Raw genomic sequence first — 16,490 nt, 5'->3', positions numbered from 1 at the left:
AAAGCTTGCACAATTGAACATGGTGATTTGGGTGTTTAAGAGATGTATTGATTGTATATGGTGTTACAAAAAGGATCTAGATCTAGACTACATAAATAACACACACTTACACACTCACTTTTACATCTCTCAAGCACACCTCTACTAGTGGACAAACCCACCTTATATAGAGGTGTTTACATGTCTCTCTCTCACTCTTACTAACAAATGGGTCTAAAGTCTAATACACCACATGCAAGTGGGTTTTACAAAAGTCAAACATTTACAAAGTCAATCATGAATAACTTTGCACCCCAACATTCTCCCCCTAAAAGTTAGGAATGAATGACCCACTTCAAATATTCCAAAATCAAGCACTACGCGGTTCGAGCCTCAAAGGTGACACATGTCGAAACAAACTTCAATCTTCAATTCTTCCATGACTCTTCAATTTGGGATCTAGGATTTGAGACCATACAAACTGAGCAACAACGAATGATCAAGAGTAATCCAAACTCCAAATAATCACCCACAAGTTGCGCATAAAAACACACCCTAAAAATCTTCAATAAAATCAAATCCATTTCGAATACATCACTTCCGAACTTCCAACTGCATCATCTCGTAGGCTTCAAAACTTCAAGATCACTTCGGACTTCAAATCCGCGTAATATGAAAAAGTCAAGTTCAAATTTCCATATAAAACTTCTCCCCCTTTTTATAATCGAAATTTGATTATAAAACTCCAAGGAAAAAGAACGTGCTCTATTCGGAATTTTTCATGTAAAAACTCCCCCTTAACATGTGGCATAAACTTTGTGCTTCAATCCGGAAAACCAAAAAATATTCAATTTTTATTGTCGTTCATGGATTGCCTTTGACAAAATTTCTCAAAAATGGGTAGAAATTGTCAATTCCAAAATTCTGCAGTGACCCGTTGTGCCCAAAACAGCCAAATATGCGAAATACACCCCCATTTGTGAAACTAGGTAGAATGTGTAAATTCGCACAAACTGCAGGGACCAGAACTGAAAATTCTGCAATTTCTCAACTTTTATTACCCATTTGCGAAGTTGGACCAATTGTGTCATTTCCTGAAAAGATCAGGGACCCAATTCGAAAATATTTGTTTTCTTCTTCACTGAACAAATTATAACAGGGAACGCTTCGCACTTTGTCAAATTCTTCGCATACTGAAACATGGATGCGAACAAAACACTGATACCAACCCAATCATCTTCATATGCGAACTCAATTGAGAGCCAAATCACTACTTTGTAAGCGAACATTCTTGGCCTTCAAACCAGTTAACCAAATGCGAACCCTTGTCAATCAAGCTGATGCCTGTTTGATGCGAACGTTTCCAAGAAAACAATTTCACATTCATCATAAACAACAAACGATTTTGACTTCAAACCAAGCAATCTATTTTCAAAATCAAATTCGCAATCATCAAAATCCGAATATGCGAATCTCAAATCGATTAGCCCTAATTCCATTTTTCTTGACTTCGCGTCGATCAACTCTTGCATTAACTTTGCTTTTCATTCACGAACCCAAAACATCAACTTTGACTCACATTAAGAACGTTCGACCCCAAATAAATTCCAAGATCGAGTTCCACAATCAACCAAGAACATAAGAACAGGCATCGACACCATTAGCTCTAATCCAAGAAAATTCGAAATTAAACACCAAATTGAACATGATTTTGACATTCATAGTTCAAAAACAACTTGTATCTTCCAATTTCTTCTTCCAATTCATTGAATCAACCCATAGAAGTCGAGTTTGACTTTTTCTGGGATTGACTTTTTGAAGTCAAAGATCAAGAAACACAAAATCGAAGTATCCAACACCAAATTTCAGATCAAAAAGTGTTCTATTAACGGTTCTTCATCATATCCAGGTTGTTCTTGACTAAATTCATTCAAATAAAAAATCAATTTTTCAATTTCTCAAACTTCAGTATGAACAAAATCGATTGCAACATATGACAAATCATACGAAATTGATCTTCAATCTCATATTAACAATTAACAACAATCATATCCAATCGATTTTTAGAGATAAAGAAACTGAAACAAAAACATAAGAACGACTTGAAAGAAATCGGTAGTCAAGAACATTGAGTCGTACAACCGCTTTAAGCATATGACAAAACTACTCAATCGGTGAATAAATGTCGATTAAATTACAATGACTCAATGAAATTGATAGAATGAAAAGAAATTGATTATAAACAGATGAATTATTGAAGGAACGATGATGAACAGGCACAATGGTACAACCAGATAAAGCTGGTGTACAAGTCGATTGACGAACATCACATACGTCAATTGAATAATATGATGAACTCAAAATATTGAAAAACAGATACGATAATGTTTTGTCTTTGAAAGAATCAGATTAAAAATGGGCTTCATTAGATGAACAGTAACCGATTCTTTTTGATTAGGCTCAAATCGGTTGAATCAAAAAATGGAATATATGAATCATGAATAGTAACAATCCACTACTCAAAAATTTTGAAAATTTATCCATTTTTCAAAATTTTACCCAGTTTCGGATTTGGGGTAAAAATTTTGAGAAATGGGAATATTTTCGAATCTGATCCCTGCAGTTTGTGCGAATTTACACATTTTACTCAGTTTCGCAATGGGGTGTGCTTCGCATATTTGGCTGTTTTTGGCGCAACGGGTCACTGCAGAATTTTGAAATTGACAATTTCTATCCATTTTTGAGAAATTTTGTCAAAGGCAATCCGTGAACGACAATAAAAATTGAATATTTTTTGGTTTTTCCGGATTGAAGCCTAAAGTTTATACCACATGTTAAGGGGGAGTTTTGACATGAAAAATTCCGAATAGAGCACATTCTTTTTCCTTGGAGTTTTATAATCAAATTTCGATTATAAAAAGGGGGAGAAGTTTTATATGGAAGTTAGAACTTGAATTTTTCATATTATGCGGATTTGAAGACCGAAGTGATCTTGAAGTTTTGAAGCTTACGAGATGATGCAATTGGAAGTTCGGAAGTGATGTATTCGAAAAGGGTTTGGAATTATTGAAGATTTTTGGGGTGTGTTTTTATGCGCAACTTTAGGGTGATTATTTGGAGTTAATCATTCGTTGTTGCTCGGATTGTATGGTCTCACATCCTAGAGCCCAAATTGAAGAATCATGGAAGAATTGAAGATTGAAGTTCGTTTCGACATGTGTCACCTTTGAGGCTCGAACCGCATAGTGCTTGACTTTGGAAGATTTAAAGTAGGTCATCCATTCCTAACTTTGAGGGGGATAATGTTGTGGTGAAAAGTTATTCATGATTGACTTTGTAAATGTTTGGCTTTTGTAAAACCCACTAGCATGTGGAGTATTTGCCTTTTGATACATGTGTTAGTGAGAGTGAGAGAGAGACATGTAAACACTTCTATATAAGTGGGTTTAGTCCACTTGTAGAAGTGTGCTTGAGAGATGTAAAAGTGAGTGTGTAAGTGTGTGTTATTTATGTAGTCTAGATCTAGATCCTTTTTGTAACACCATATACAATCAATACGTCTCTTGATCACCCAAATCACGATGTTCAATTGTGCAAACTTAAATTCCGCATGCCAAACCATGTTTTTTGTCACTACAAATTTTGGACGGTCAAGCAATGCAACTTCAACATTGATGAGGCGGGGAGGCATAGGAAGCTTCAACTTCAAGAGTTGGAGGAGTTGAGAAATGACTCATATGAAAAGTCAAGAATCTACAAGGAAAAAACAAAGCTTTTCCATGACAAGTCCATTGCCTGCAAGCATTTTGAGCCGGGACATAGGGTTATGCTTTATCATTCGCAATTGAAGTTTTTTCCTGGAAAGTTGAGGTCAAGATGGATAGGTATGTTTGTTATGCTAAAAGTCTTTGAGCATGGAGCAGTTGAAATTCAAAGTGAAGAAACGGGGAAAGTCTTTAAAGTCAATGGGCATCGATTAAAACCTTTCTATGAGGGCTTTAATGCAAATTTCTTAGAAGTCATCCTATTGGATGCCCAGGTGTATTGAAATCAAGAGGCAGGCACGTCTCACCAAAGACGTTAAAGAAGGGCATTTTTTTGAAAAACTAAAAGTTTTCGTCTTGTCTAATCCCGAATAAATGTCGTAGATGGTTCATTTTTGCATTTAACATCTCTTCTTCTTCCTTCTTGAGGTAAAAGAATGTTGGAATTAAGGGCCCAGTGTTCGTAATGGTGAAAGAGCAAAAAAAAAATTTGGAATATGTCAAGCCAGCACACGCGGTCTGCGTGAACTCAAGGACTGTCCACATGTTTATTAACACGGACCGCGTACTACCCCTCCAAGTGTCCACGTCCAACGGAAGCAAACAGAACAAGTTCAGTGTATTTCATGCGGTCCGCATGTACTCAAAGTAGCGTCTGTGTGTTTATTAACACGGACCGCGTGTTGTCTCCTAAGCTGTCCGCGTCCAACATCGAAGATCAATAGGCATGAGTTGAAATTCACGAGGACCGCGTATACCCGATTCAGCGTCCGTGTGACTTGTTGACCAGCGTTGACTCATTTGTTTACCAGGTTTGACCACCATTTAACCCCAATTATACTCCTGTCGGCCCTTCCTTCTTCCCCTTTCCTCTTCTTCCTTTCTCTTAACCTCCATCTCCACCACTAAAACTCAGTTTCCCAACCACTTGGGTTGTGGTGACTTGGTAAGGCATGTGGAAGATATGGTGGATAACCTATTGACCCATGTTCAAATCCTAGCACTACTAAGCCCTTGTGGCCATGGAGGTTCGCCTGCAGTGACTCCAGGGCATGAGGCAAAGCCTCATGTTTGCAGCGGGGGATTAATCGGTGCGCGAAAGCTGGCCCGGAAACCATCGTTAGGAAAGTTCCCTTTCCAAAAAAAAAAAAAAAAAAAAACTCAGTTTCCCGTCAAACCGCCGGTCGGAATTTCACGAGACCACCGCCATTCTTCTCCAAATTCAGAGCTCTACAAACCCCACTAAAACAACGGTCCGATCTGTTGCTATATCTCTGGGCGCCACCACCATCCCATCGCTACTTTCTGGCCGATTTCCGGCCAACTCGGGCCAACTCTCGCGATTCCAAAACCACCATTGTACTCCTCTTGGGCAAGGCTACAAACCCCACCAAAAATATTCCCCAAAGCTCGCCGGAAAATTTCGCCGGATTTTCAAGCCATTTGTCGGGTTTTCGCGGAAAATTGATTCTCATGGGATATTGAACACAACTTAAAAGCTTGGGGTGGAGAGTTGCAGGTTTTCAAATCCCGAGTTTACGCGCGCAAATTTTGAACTTTCAACAAAAAAACGGGTACTTTCTTTCCTTTGTTTAATTGATTAAGATGCATATCCGTTCATATGCTATTGTATCAAATGAATGTAGGAATCATCTCTTGCTTTGATTGTTGAATTGCTTTAGAAGTCCATAAGGAGTTACTTGGTGATTTGGATTGACATATTGTTTGTTGAAATTGTGGTTTGTGTAGTGGTTATTTTTCGTGCAGGAAGTCCATGTCTACATCTAGGAAGCGCCCGGCTGCTGGCCGAGGCAAAGCCCGGGCAAGAAATCAAAGCGATGCTCCCGATGTCCCAGGATTTCAGGATGCTAAGGCAGCCGAAAACTACTCAAAGAGCTTGCCTAGAAAAGTTGCATCTACCAAATTCGTGTGCAAGCCCATGCTTATATCACTTGGGGTTCTTGAAGGATTCACCCAATTGTTCCATAACATTGGGTGGGAAAACCTTCTCAACCTCATGGTGCACACTTACAAGCTCCCCACTAGAGAGTTTCTCGCCGATAGCGGGTACGACAACGAAAAAAAGGAAAGTCGCATTCCAACTTCTAAGGGACCGAAGGTACATCGATTTTGCAACGATAAACGACATATTAGGCTTGCCTTCTTCAAACACATCCACAATTTTCGACGTCCTACCTGCTGAGTTCAATCATGAGAAATTTTGGACGGAAATCACCGGGTGTATCTGCTCGTGTGCCGGTCGGGATAAAGCAACCTCTATCATCCACCCATGCCTCCGCATTGCCCATCGCATCCTGGTGTGTATAGTTTTTTCCCACAAAGAAGCCGGCCAAGTCACCAAAAATGAGTTCTTCTTCCTTTGGTGTATGACGAGGTGTGAAAGGCCGCCAATCCCGGACATTGCTTCATTCTTCTTCCACAAATGCGACCACATGAGATCCAAGACGTCCAGTGATATTTGCATTGGGGGATTTGTCACACTTTTGGCTCGCGGTCTTGACATCGAGCTCCCTGATGAATTCCAGCCTGTTGACAGCAAAAATCTTTTGGATGAGCGCGCCCTCATAAACATGCACCACATCCGTCGTAGGAACAGGAGCAGCTTCACATGGTTTTGTCCTCAAGGGGTCGGGTATCTCGTTCTTCCCGACCCTCGAGTCACTAACTTCACCTTCCACGATCGCACTCAGTGGAGACTCACGAGGACCATCACTCAGTCAGTCAATGAGGATGTGCTCCAAGATCAAGATGAAGACGAGATTCCTATGGACGATGAGTCCGGCGATGAGCCCACCCATGGTCCGTAGCACGCCCAGCCACAAGCCCCTCCCGGGTACTACTCACTTCCCCCTAATTTTGCCGAGCGGTTCGAGGCGTTTTGTGTCTCAAACCAAATCATGTCCCAGCAAATGCACCATATGTGGGGGTGGCACCAATCCCAAAACCATTTTGAGAACGTCCCACTTCCGCCTCCCTATCTATACCCCCACCCACCCATCCTTATCCCCCTCCACCTTACCTTTACCCCTACCCCCAATACCCGTATCCTCCTCCCGATCCCCCGGTTTAGGTACTTTCGCCTCGCCCCAAGCATTGAGGAAAATGCTTATTTCTAAGCTTGGGGTGGGGTATTCCCTTTTTCTTTTTTTCTTTCTCATGCATTTTAGCTTAGGTTGCATAACATTTAGCCTTAAATTGCATTCATTTTTGTTTTTACTTTTATAAAATTCCAAAAAGATTTTATTTTATTCTTTTTCTCTTTTTATTTTTGCATGGCATTTAGCTTAGGGAATTTGCATCATGCATTTTTGTTTTCTGTTTATTCTCACCTCTCTTGGATGCCATGGAACAAGTTCATAGTTATTGTATCATTATTGGTCTAGGATCTTGTTGCTATCTCACACATCGAACCGGGACCACTAACTGCAGCTTGGGATTTCATACTTGGGATCAGATGTTGGTAGCTTAAAGGGGTAAGTGATCATGGTCAGGTAGTTTTCATGAAGAATTATGCTTACAATACTAACAACTGTAGGATATACTATAGCACTGGATGTCTTACCCTTGCGGTCACTACCGCCGAGAGGATCACACTTGATCATGTTAGAACCGTTAGGATGAAGCACTGGTGCTTGTCCCCGAGTAGAATCCATATCCGGCCTCTTTACATCACCATTTCTTTTTTGCAATTTCCTTAGGATTTTAGAGAGTCTTTTAGTCCACATTTGGACATTTTCATCCTTATAAAAAAAACTTAATTACAAGTTTGCAAAGGAGCTTACATTACATCTTTATGCTCCACACATGGTCATTTTCACACATAGACCATTCGGATTATATTACTACCCTTTCAGTTCCACTTTCACACTTTTGGGAACCAAATTTTGAGTAAAAGGGTTTTCTTGATTTCGATTGTTAATACATTACCTTCAAGTATGATGTATCTAGTCCAAAAAAAATTCATCTGCAACTATCTTAGACAGGTGGCCGATTCAATTATTGAGCAAATTTTCCAACATCTCGGTCATCCGGCGTTTGATATTCATTTATTTAGGATTTTATATTTGTATATAGATCGAGTTGTTTCTTTCCGCAAATTGGTGATGTTAGAGAGGTTGTTGAGTCGGATACTACGGAAGGTTCGGGTCAACGCTAAGTGAGCCGATTCCTATAACAGTGCCTGAGCGATTAAACCTAGTTACACATGAGAGAAGTCGGTAAACGTGAGATCAGAGTGTGCACTTAAAAAAGAGCTCCACCCGTGCAAATCCAGTCGCTTTCTCCCAACTACAGATGTTATTCATTGTATGCATGTTCCATTGAGGCTGCGACTGATCATCCCTCTTTACTCACCCAGAGGAGTTGTCCTGGTTGTGGATTATGATCCCATTGTCATCGGATGAAAAAGTTATGAGATAGCAGCGAGATCAATTCTGACCATGTTGACTAACGTCGAACAGGTTCCATGGTGGGTCCATATGCGGTCCGCGTGGGTCCATATGCGGTCCGCGTCAATTGTGCTGAGTTGTTTCCGGGTTTTGACTTGTTGACTCTATTTGTGGAAGTTTGGTGGGTAGCTTTGGTCTCTTTTTGAATCCGGAAATTGGCTCTCCTTAGCTGGTGATTGGAGGCTCATCTGACAGGGGAAAAAAAAGAACACATACAATTTTCTCTCAAGAAGGCTTTGGAAGATTTGAAGATTTTTGGAAGATTAGTGTAATTTCTTTCCATCTTGCAACTAAGACAATGTATGGTACCTCTAAATTACTTTGCATTTTTTTCATCTTTGCCATGCTTGGCTAAACTCATACTTGGTTGACTTGGATGTAATTGCTTGAATGTTTTAGTTATTTTGAAGAACTCCATGAACTTGTGTTGAATATCTATGATTATATTTTTTTTATGAAAACTTCCTTCATGTTTATATATCTCTAGTCATGAATATTGATATGTGAATGTTATTTTTGTTGGTTAAATTCTTGGCTAAGTAATAGGTCTTTAATTTAACAAGCAACAATTAGTTTAAATGTTTGTTTTCATATCATTTGGACTAAGAAAATATTTTCTCCATAGTGGTAATGAAAGCAATAGATTACTCTTTGGATTTGGTGACTCTTAAATCCTAATGCTAATTGATTTTCACAAGATTACATGCTTCATTAGTTTTGTGACTTTAATTTAGGAAATGTGCTGTGAGCTTCTCTAGTCATTTTAATACAAAAGAAGATTTTAGGCAAGTTATGCTTATAAATTGCTATAACCAAGTTCGATTATAAACACAAGTATTGCACCTTGGTATTCTCATAATTATTTAACCAAATGTTCAAGTAATGAAGGTCCAAAGTCAACCATCTTTATCTTATTGAATTTACATCAACTTTGCTTTTGTTGAAGTGTGTTTTTAAATCTTAATCTAATTCTAGTTTTATTTCAAGTATTTCAAAAGACCAAAACCCCCCAATTTGATTTGTATTGTTATTTTTCAAGTATTTTTACAAAGAGACTTTTCATATAGTTATAAAATTGAACCAATCTTCGTGGATTCGACCCCTTTACCACTATACATTATTTTAGTGTAGAAGATATAGGGTTTTTAATTTTGTTGGCCTCGACAACTACCAATTGTGTTTGAAGTGAAAATGAGGGTGATGGTGGGTGCTCTCGGACAAGAATAAGAAGAGAAGAGAGAGAGAGAAGGATTTGTTGGTCATTACATGGAGGATTAGATTGTTTTAGCTTAGATACATGTGAGACCAATTGTATGGATACACTATACATTACTGAGGTGTCAATTGTTAAGATAATCTCATTTCTCTCCTTATATATATATATATATATATATATATATATATATATATAAAGCTGAGAATTGAAGAGGGAATGGAAAGAAAATAAGTATTAGGCTTGGATTGGGTATTTAGTAACCGAGAATAATTCGTCCCAATCAAGATTTTTCGGCCCATTGGGCCCACATATGTGTTTACGACCAAAAATGATAAAAGGATTGGGTTTTCGGCCCATATAATTAAAGAAGACGGTTTTCGGCCCAATAAGGCCCATGATGTGTCTTATGGTCCAAAATGTTATTGCTTATTGAATGTGGGTCCAACTAGGGCCCAAATGGGGTTTCTTAGCCCAAAAGAATCAAGTTGAGGGTTTATTGGTCCACTAGGACCAATAAGAGGATCTTGGTCCAATAAGAGTTTGAACCAGGAAGTTAGGGTTACAACCCAAAATTGAGTGAATGTAGTGCATTGAAGTAGGTTTGGAGCTTTATGGGTGAGTTTTGATTCGAATAGTTGTTTTTGAATGAATAACATGTATAACACCATACTTAGGGTTACAGGATACATCGAAAGTTAGCTGCACATGAACATAATTTCCTAGCCCTAAAATGCTAGTTATGACAATATGTATGAACTTATTTTTATACAAAAACAAGTTTTCAATATTCTCAAAAAACTAAGATTTCCAAAAAAAAAACAAAAATCTAACCAAACTTGCAAGGTGGCTCTGATACCAATTGTTGGGTTTTAGTTCAAAAATAGTTTCATAAATTTGAAAAATATGGCAACGGTTGAATTAAAATTTTGAACATAACATAACATTTTATACCCACCAAGGATCTTCTTACAAGTTATAGAAAGATTAAAACACCAACCATAGAAAGTATGAAGAAATAACAACCTTTGTTGTTCTTTGGATCCTCTTCGGAGGCTTGAAAGTTGATGAAGAATATGGAACCTTTTAGACACCAACGATAACTCAACTTGATGTAGATGCCGGTCCATAAACTCTTAAACCCTTACGATTTAAGTTCATAACCAATATGAACTTAAAGAGGGCATGAAAATGCATGTAATCTTGAAGAAAAGAAGAACAAAATGGAAAGAGTATCCTCCTCTAAGGAGGTTACGATTTTAGGAAGCAAGAAGGAACCACCAATTCAAGAGTGGAAGCCTCATATTTATATTGTCTTAAAGTGAAGTCTTTAACCATTTGGTCCTTCCACTTTAGACAAGCATGTCCCTAAAGCTTACATGTCTCCCATACATGCACCATGCTTTATTTCTTTTGAATAAACAAATTGGAAAGCCATTCCTCTTTATCACTAACTCATTTTCGGCCATGATGGAGAAAAAGACAAGAAGAAGTTTATATTTTATAAACTCAAAATTTATAAGATATAAACTTTGTCTTTTGCTAAGAGATAAAAAGCTTAACTAGTCAAAATGTTGTACATGACTTATTAATTCATACATTATGAAATAATATGTTACTTGATAATGAAAATTAATTATTTCCTAGAAATAAAATAATTTCAAATTTAATTATAAGAGTTGTATTGAATATTTATTAAAATCAATTTCTAATATATAATCAATTATATCAAGTTATTGTTAGTGTGACCCATTAGTATCATATGTTAATTAGCAATATCACTTTAATATGATTCTTGAGCATACTAGACCTTTCAAGAGTAAGAGTAATGAAAGAAATAACAGAGTAATAAAGTATAAATACATGAAAATAGATCAAATTATAACTCACCAGCCTTGTGGTCTGATGTTATAGAATCTTTCATGTTTTGTAGGTTCAAGTAGTACTCGTTGTACGAGGGGAGGTAGGAGCATAAGGACTTAGACTGGAAGTAGTTTTACTTTTGATATTTCCTTGTTGCATTATATTAGAGTTAAAAGCATCACATTCATGATTTAGTGTTGGAACTTCATTTATCCTTCTAATTTTGAATTCTTTCCCCAAAATAACATTTCCCTCTCAATTTCATGCTTTGAGAAGTTCAAATGGATTATAAGGGCGAGTTAAGGTTCTTGGATCCAATCATTCAACATTTAACAAGATTGATGCTTCAACTTTTAATTTTCCCAAATTAGTTCATGATGGCCTTCTAGTTAATATTCTAAGTCTTATAACATCTACTTCATCAATAAAATGTCAGCACTCTTATGATGCAAGTCCAAACCTAATTATGTAGGTTAGGTTAAAAGTCATACCTTAATTCCCGTTTAAAAGTTAATTTCCAATCTCAAAAATTTTAAATTTTATTCCAACTAACCTATTATATATATATATATATATATATATATATATATATATATATATATATATTCTAAAGCCCCTTAGAGAACAGTTCTTTGATTTCATTGGTTGCCTTTTTTTCTGCTTGCTTTTTCATTTATTTGTCTGTTTTTATCTATATTTATAGTGGATTACACGTGTAGTTACCTCTATCTCTACCGTCTATGTGGCCGCTCCTCATCCTTACAGGTTTCATTCTCACCGACTCTAACTCCAATGGCACCGGCTGTCTAAGCCAATAGGAATTGAATTGTTGTCCACCACTTCTTATTTCCCTGATTCCTCCACCAGCTTAGAGTAAACACTTTTAGCCCCTGATCCTTCCATCCTCTGATCGTGTCTCCACCGCTTGCTTCCTCCTCCACCTTCTATCTTCAAGTTTGTTTTCTCTGGGGACTCGAAGATGAAGCTGACAAAAGCTCCATGGCAACGACGTTGTCATTGGTTGATGTTTATGCGATCTGGTCGCTTCTATCCTTTTAAGCAAAGAAAACTCCATGTTTCTTTCTATTTTTCCGTAGGCTCAGACGACATTAAAAATCCATCAATGAAATCGAACCCTAGATGCCACTGACGCAGACGTCAAACTCTATTGCCTGTCATTATAGTCGTTTTCCCCTTTCTTCCCTCTTCTTTCGACCACCAACTTCGATTCTAGCCACCAACTTTTCTGATGGGTTCTCTCAATATCAGCCACCAACTTCGATTCGTCGTCCCCTGCTTAGATTTTGGTGGCTTTCCTTATTCATCACAGGTTAGTAATTCATCATCTTCTTTAATTTTAAGTTATATAAGAGTTTTTATGTTGGTTTTTACTCCATCTTATCCAGTTGCATCTGGAATCAATGATGGACAATAGAGATACACTAGCTTCGATTCGCCGTACCCTGCTTGGATTTGAACGATTTCACTTGATTACGACGACTTTCCTTCTTCATAAGAGGTTGCTAATTTATCGTCTTCTTTGATTTTAAACCAGAACCCCATTCTACCCGAAAACCAACTGAACAAGAGTCATTGATTTCTAATAGTAATTTCTATGCTTTTGATCCTACCATAACTAGCAATGAAGAGAGTTTGATTTCACAGGTCTGGTTAAAAAAATATATATTAAAGATGATGAAATCAGTTTTTTTGTTATCCATTTTTAAAGTGTTTTTTTGTTGCTGTAGGAACAATGGAGTGCAAAATCAGGGGGAACCATTTCCATTCGGTTATCTGGACCTGAACAGGAATCATTTGAAGGTTTTAAGGAGATTGACCAATGTGGTCAACTTTTTCTTCTTCTCACCGTGAATCTGTATATAGTAATTAGGGTTTGAAGTTCCATTTCACACACTCTCACTCCATTTATAAAGCAATTGCTGAACGAAAATGGGGGTAAAAGCTTATCATGTGGAAACTCAAAAAATCGAACCGCCTTTGTCTTCTTCGTCTTCTCTATTTTCTATTTATAGGTAACATATGACAATGTTTTGTAGAAAAAAATTGACATACACACATAGGTTTTTGTTATTCGAATCTTTTTAATAGGTTTCTTTGTTTTTGAAGTAAATGATGAACTTTGAAGAAGAACATATTGGGTTCATATTAGGGAGTTGATATTTATGTCCTTGTTCATTAGTTTCGTTACTTTTTTTTCTGCTGTCCATCAAAAGGCAAGAAATTACACCCCTTTTCATTCTATATTTATTTATTGTTTCCTCTTTATTTGCTTCTCTGAACAATAATAAATTGTAGCTAGGTCAGATATCCTATTACCTTTATTTGGAGTTGTAATTGATAAATTAACTTGATTTCACATTTCTAGGTTTTGTTCCTCTTGGAATGATGACATCATGACAAGAATTTTGTATGTGGTTAGATTGCTTACTCGATACATGGTAATCACACCACTTGATAAGATCATGTTTTCTTATGTTATTTTGTTAAACTAAGTGAAAGTTTACATAGGTTTTGCATATGATAAGGGATATATGACAGTGTTATAAGTAGAAAGAGGTCAAATTTGTTCATTTTACTATTAAAATTGAATCTTTAATTTGTCCATTTTCTAATTATGTTTCGTTTGACTAAATAGGATCAATTTTTTTTTTGGAATTTGCTGTGTTTTTTAAACTGCCTCTTACTTTCTCTCTTCACAGGGATTTCTAATTTCTCCTATGGTGGAGGTGACAAGAGAGATGGAGGTCGTCTCCTTGGTATATCCGAATATGATAAGCAAAGTTGTTAACTTTTGGAACTTTTGGTAATATTAGGTGTATCCAGTGATATAAATACTTTGTTTAATTTAATTTTATGCAGATATACTCCTGTGGGGAGGTCTTTATATTCCCCTGATCATGGGCGTAGACAACATTTGGGTGAAATTTTGGAAAGTTGGCATGGTTTTTATCAGAGCATTAGGCCTACACAAATGGGGCTTTCCTTGAGTATCGATCAGTTTCGTAACCCTATGTGGTGGTTTGTTAGGTTTTCCCTTACTAAAAGTAACTTTCACCTAAATTTTAGTTTCTTTTTTTCATACAACATTATAAAATCTTGAGTAAATTATAAAAAACGGCCCCTCTGCTTTCTAATTTTTACCATGATTAGCTCAAATTCGAAACATCTTTTAGTTTTGGTCCTTACTTCAAGTTTCATATCGATTTTAGTCTCCAAAATCTTTAATAAGGGACAAAATTGATATGCAGTTTTAGAGTAACGACAAAAATAAGAAAGTCAATGGGACCAATTTTGAAAAGGGTTTCAACTTTGCAAGTTTTCTAATGTTGTTTTATGACATGTTGTGATGCAGATATGCCTTCTACTGCTTTCATTGTTTTATGACATGTTGTGATGCAGATATTGCAAATGGTTATTCTCCCATGAACAATCATTCATTGAGAAAGCGCTTATATACAAAATACAATACAAGCCCTTTGGGCCAAATACACAATATAATGGGCTAAGAATACAACTAGATATCCGCTAACATCCCCCCGCGGTTGGATCGGGAGGAGAATTCCGAATGTTCAAACTGGTCTTGAAGTCGTTGAAGAGCTACGAAGGAAGGCCCTTTGTAAATATGTCAGCATACTGAGCGGACGAGGGTACGTGAAAGACGTGAACAACGCAACTGGCAACCAGGTCATGAACAAAATGAATGTCAATCTCTATGTGTTTCGTACGCTGGTGCTACACTGGATTATGTGTCGTGTACACAGAGCTAATGTTGTCACAATAGACAATGGTAGCTTTAAAGGGAAGACATCGAAGTTCACAAAGTAAATTGTGAACCCATCAAGTCTCGGCAACGACGTTGGCAACTCCGTGATACTCATCCTCAGCACTTGATCGAGAAATAACCCCATGGTGTTTAGAAGACCAAGAGATCAAATTATCTCCAAGAAAAAACACAGTAGCCAGATGTGGATTGACGAGATACTGGGCACCTGCCCCAGTCTGCATCAGAGTAGGAACGTAGATCCGATGAAGGGAATACATGTAGTTACAAACCATGATCCAAAGTACCACGAATGTAGCATAAGATACGCTTGAGAGCATGAAGATGAGGCTTGCGGGGATCATGCGTGAATAAGTAGATCTGTTGAATAGCATATGCAATGTCTGGTCTAGTAAAGGTGAGATACTGAAGTACACCAGCAAGAATGCGATAAAGTGATTGATTTGGAACGGAGGACCCTGTGGCATCTAGCTTATGATTTGTCTCAGCGGGCGTACGAACTGGATTGCACTGAGTCATATTCGCCCGCTCTAGAATCTCAAAGGCATACTTTCTCTGAGAAAGGAAGAGACCATGATAGGAGCGAGTAGCAGAGATCCCCAAAAAATAGTTAAGAGCTCCAAGGTCAGTCATGGCGAACTCTCTGTTGAGTTGATCAATAATAGACTGTAGAAAAACAGAAGATGGAGCTGTCAGAATGATATCATCAACATAAAGTAGGAGGTATGCAGTGTTAGCTCCTGACGATATATAAAGAGAGATGAGTCAGTGAGACTGTGTTGAAACCTCAGGCGAAAAGCATGTTGAGCAAAGCGCTGATACCAGGCCCAAGGGGCCTGTTTGAGACCATAGAGGGACCGCTGAAGCTGGCACACATAATCTGGATGTTGCGGGTCTCGAAAACCAGGAGTTTGGTGCGTGAAAACAGTCTCCTGAAGATGGCCGTGAAGAAAGGTGTTCTTCACATCGAGTTGATTAATCGGCTAGTGTCTGGAGATAGCCGGACTGAGAACGGTCCGTATGGTGGCTGATTTTACAACTGGGCAAAACGTCTCATCACAATCAATGCCTTGTTGCTAACTGCGTCCGTTGGCGACCAGAAGCACTTTATAACACGATAGAGAGCCATCAGCATGAAATTTGTGTTTGAAAAGCCACATAGATCGAACCACATTAGCCCCCGGGGGTCGCGGAACAAGGACCTAAGTGTCATTTGTAATAAGAGCATTGTATTCCTCATTCATGGCTTTATGCCAGTTTGGGTCTTTTAAAGTCTGTAAGTAAGACCTCGGGACAGAGGAAATGGAGGAAGTATGGAGGTTGAGGCGAGTGATAGGTTTGGAGATTCCACTTTTTGATCTTGTGTACATATGATGAGTTGGAGGTAGAGGTGGTGGTGG

Source organism: Lactuca serriola, chromosome 4 (assembly GCF_051521515.1).
Source record: "Lactuca serriola cultivar US96UC23 chromosome 4, Lser_US96UC23_V15, whole genome shotgun sequence".
Taxonomy (NCBI): Eukaryota; Viridiplantae; Streptophyta; class Magnoliopsida; order Asterales; family Asteraceae; genus Lactuca; species Lactuca serriola.
Note: the sequence above shows the minus strand (reverse complement) of the source record.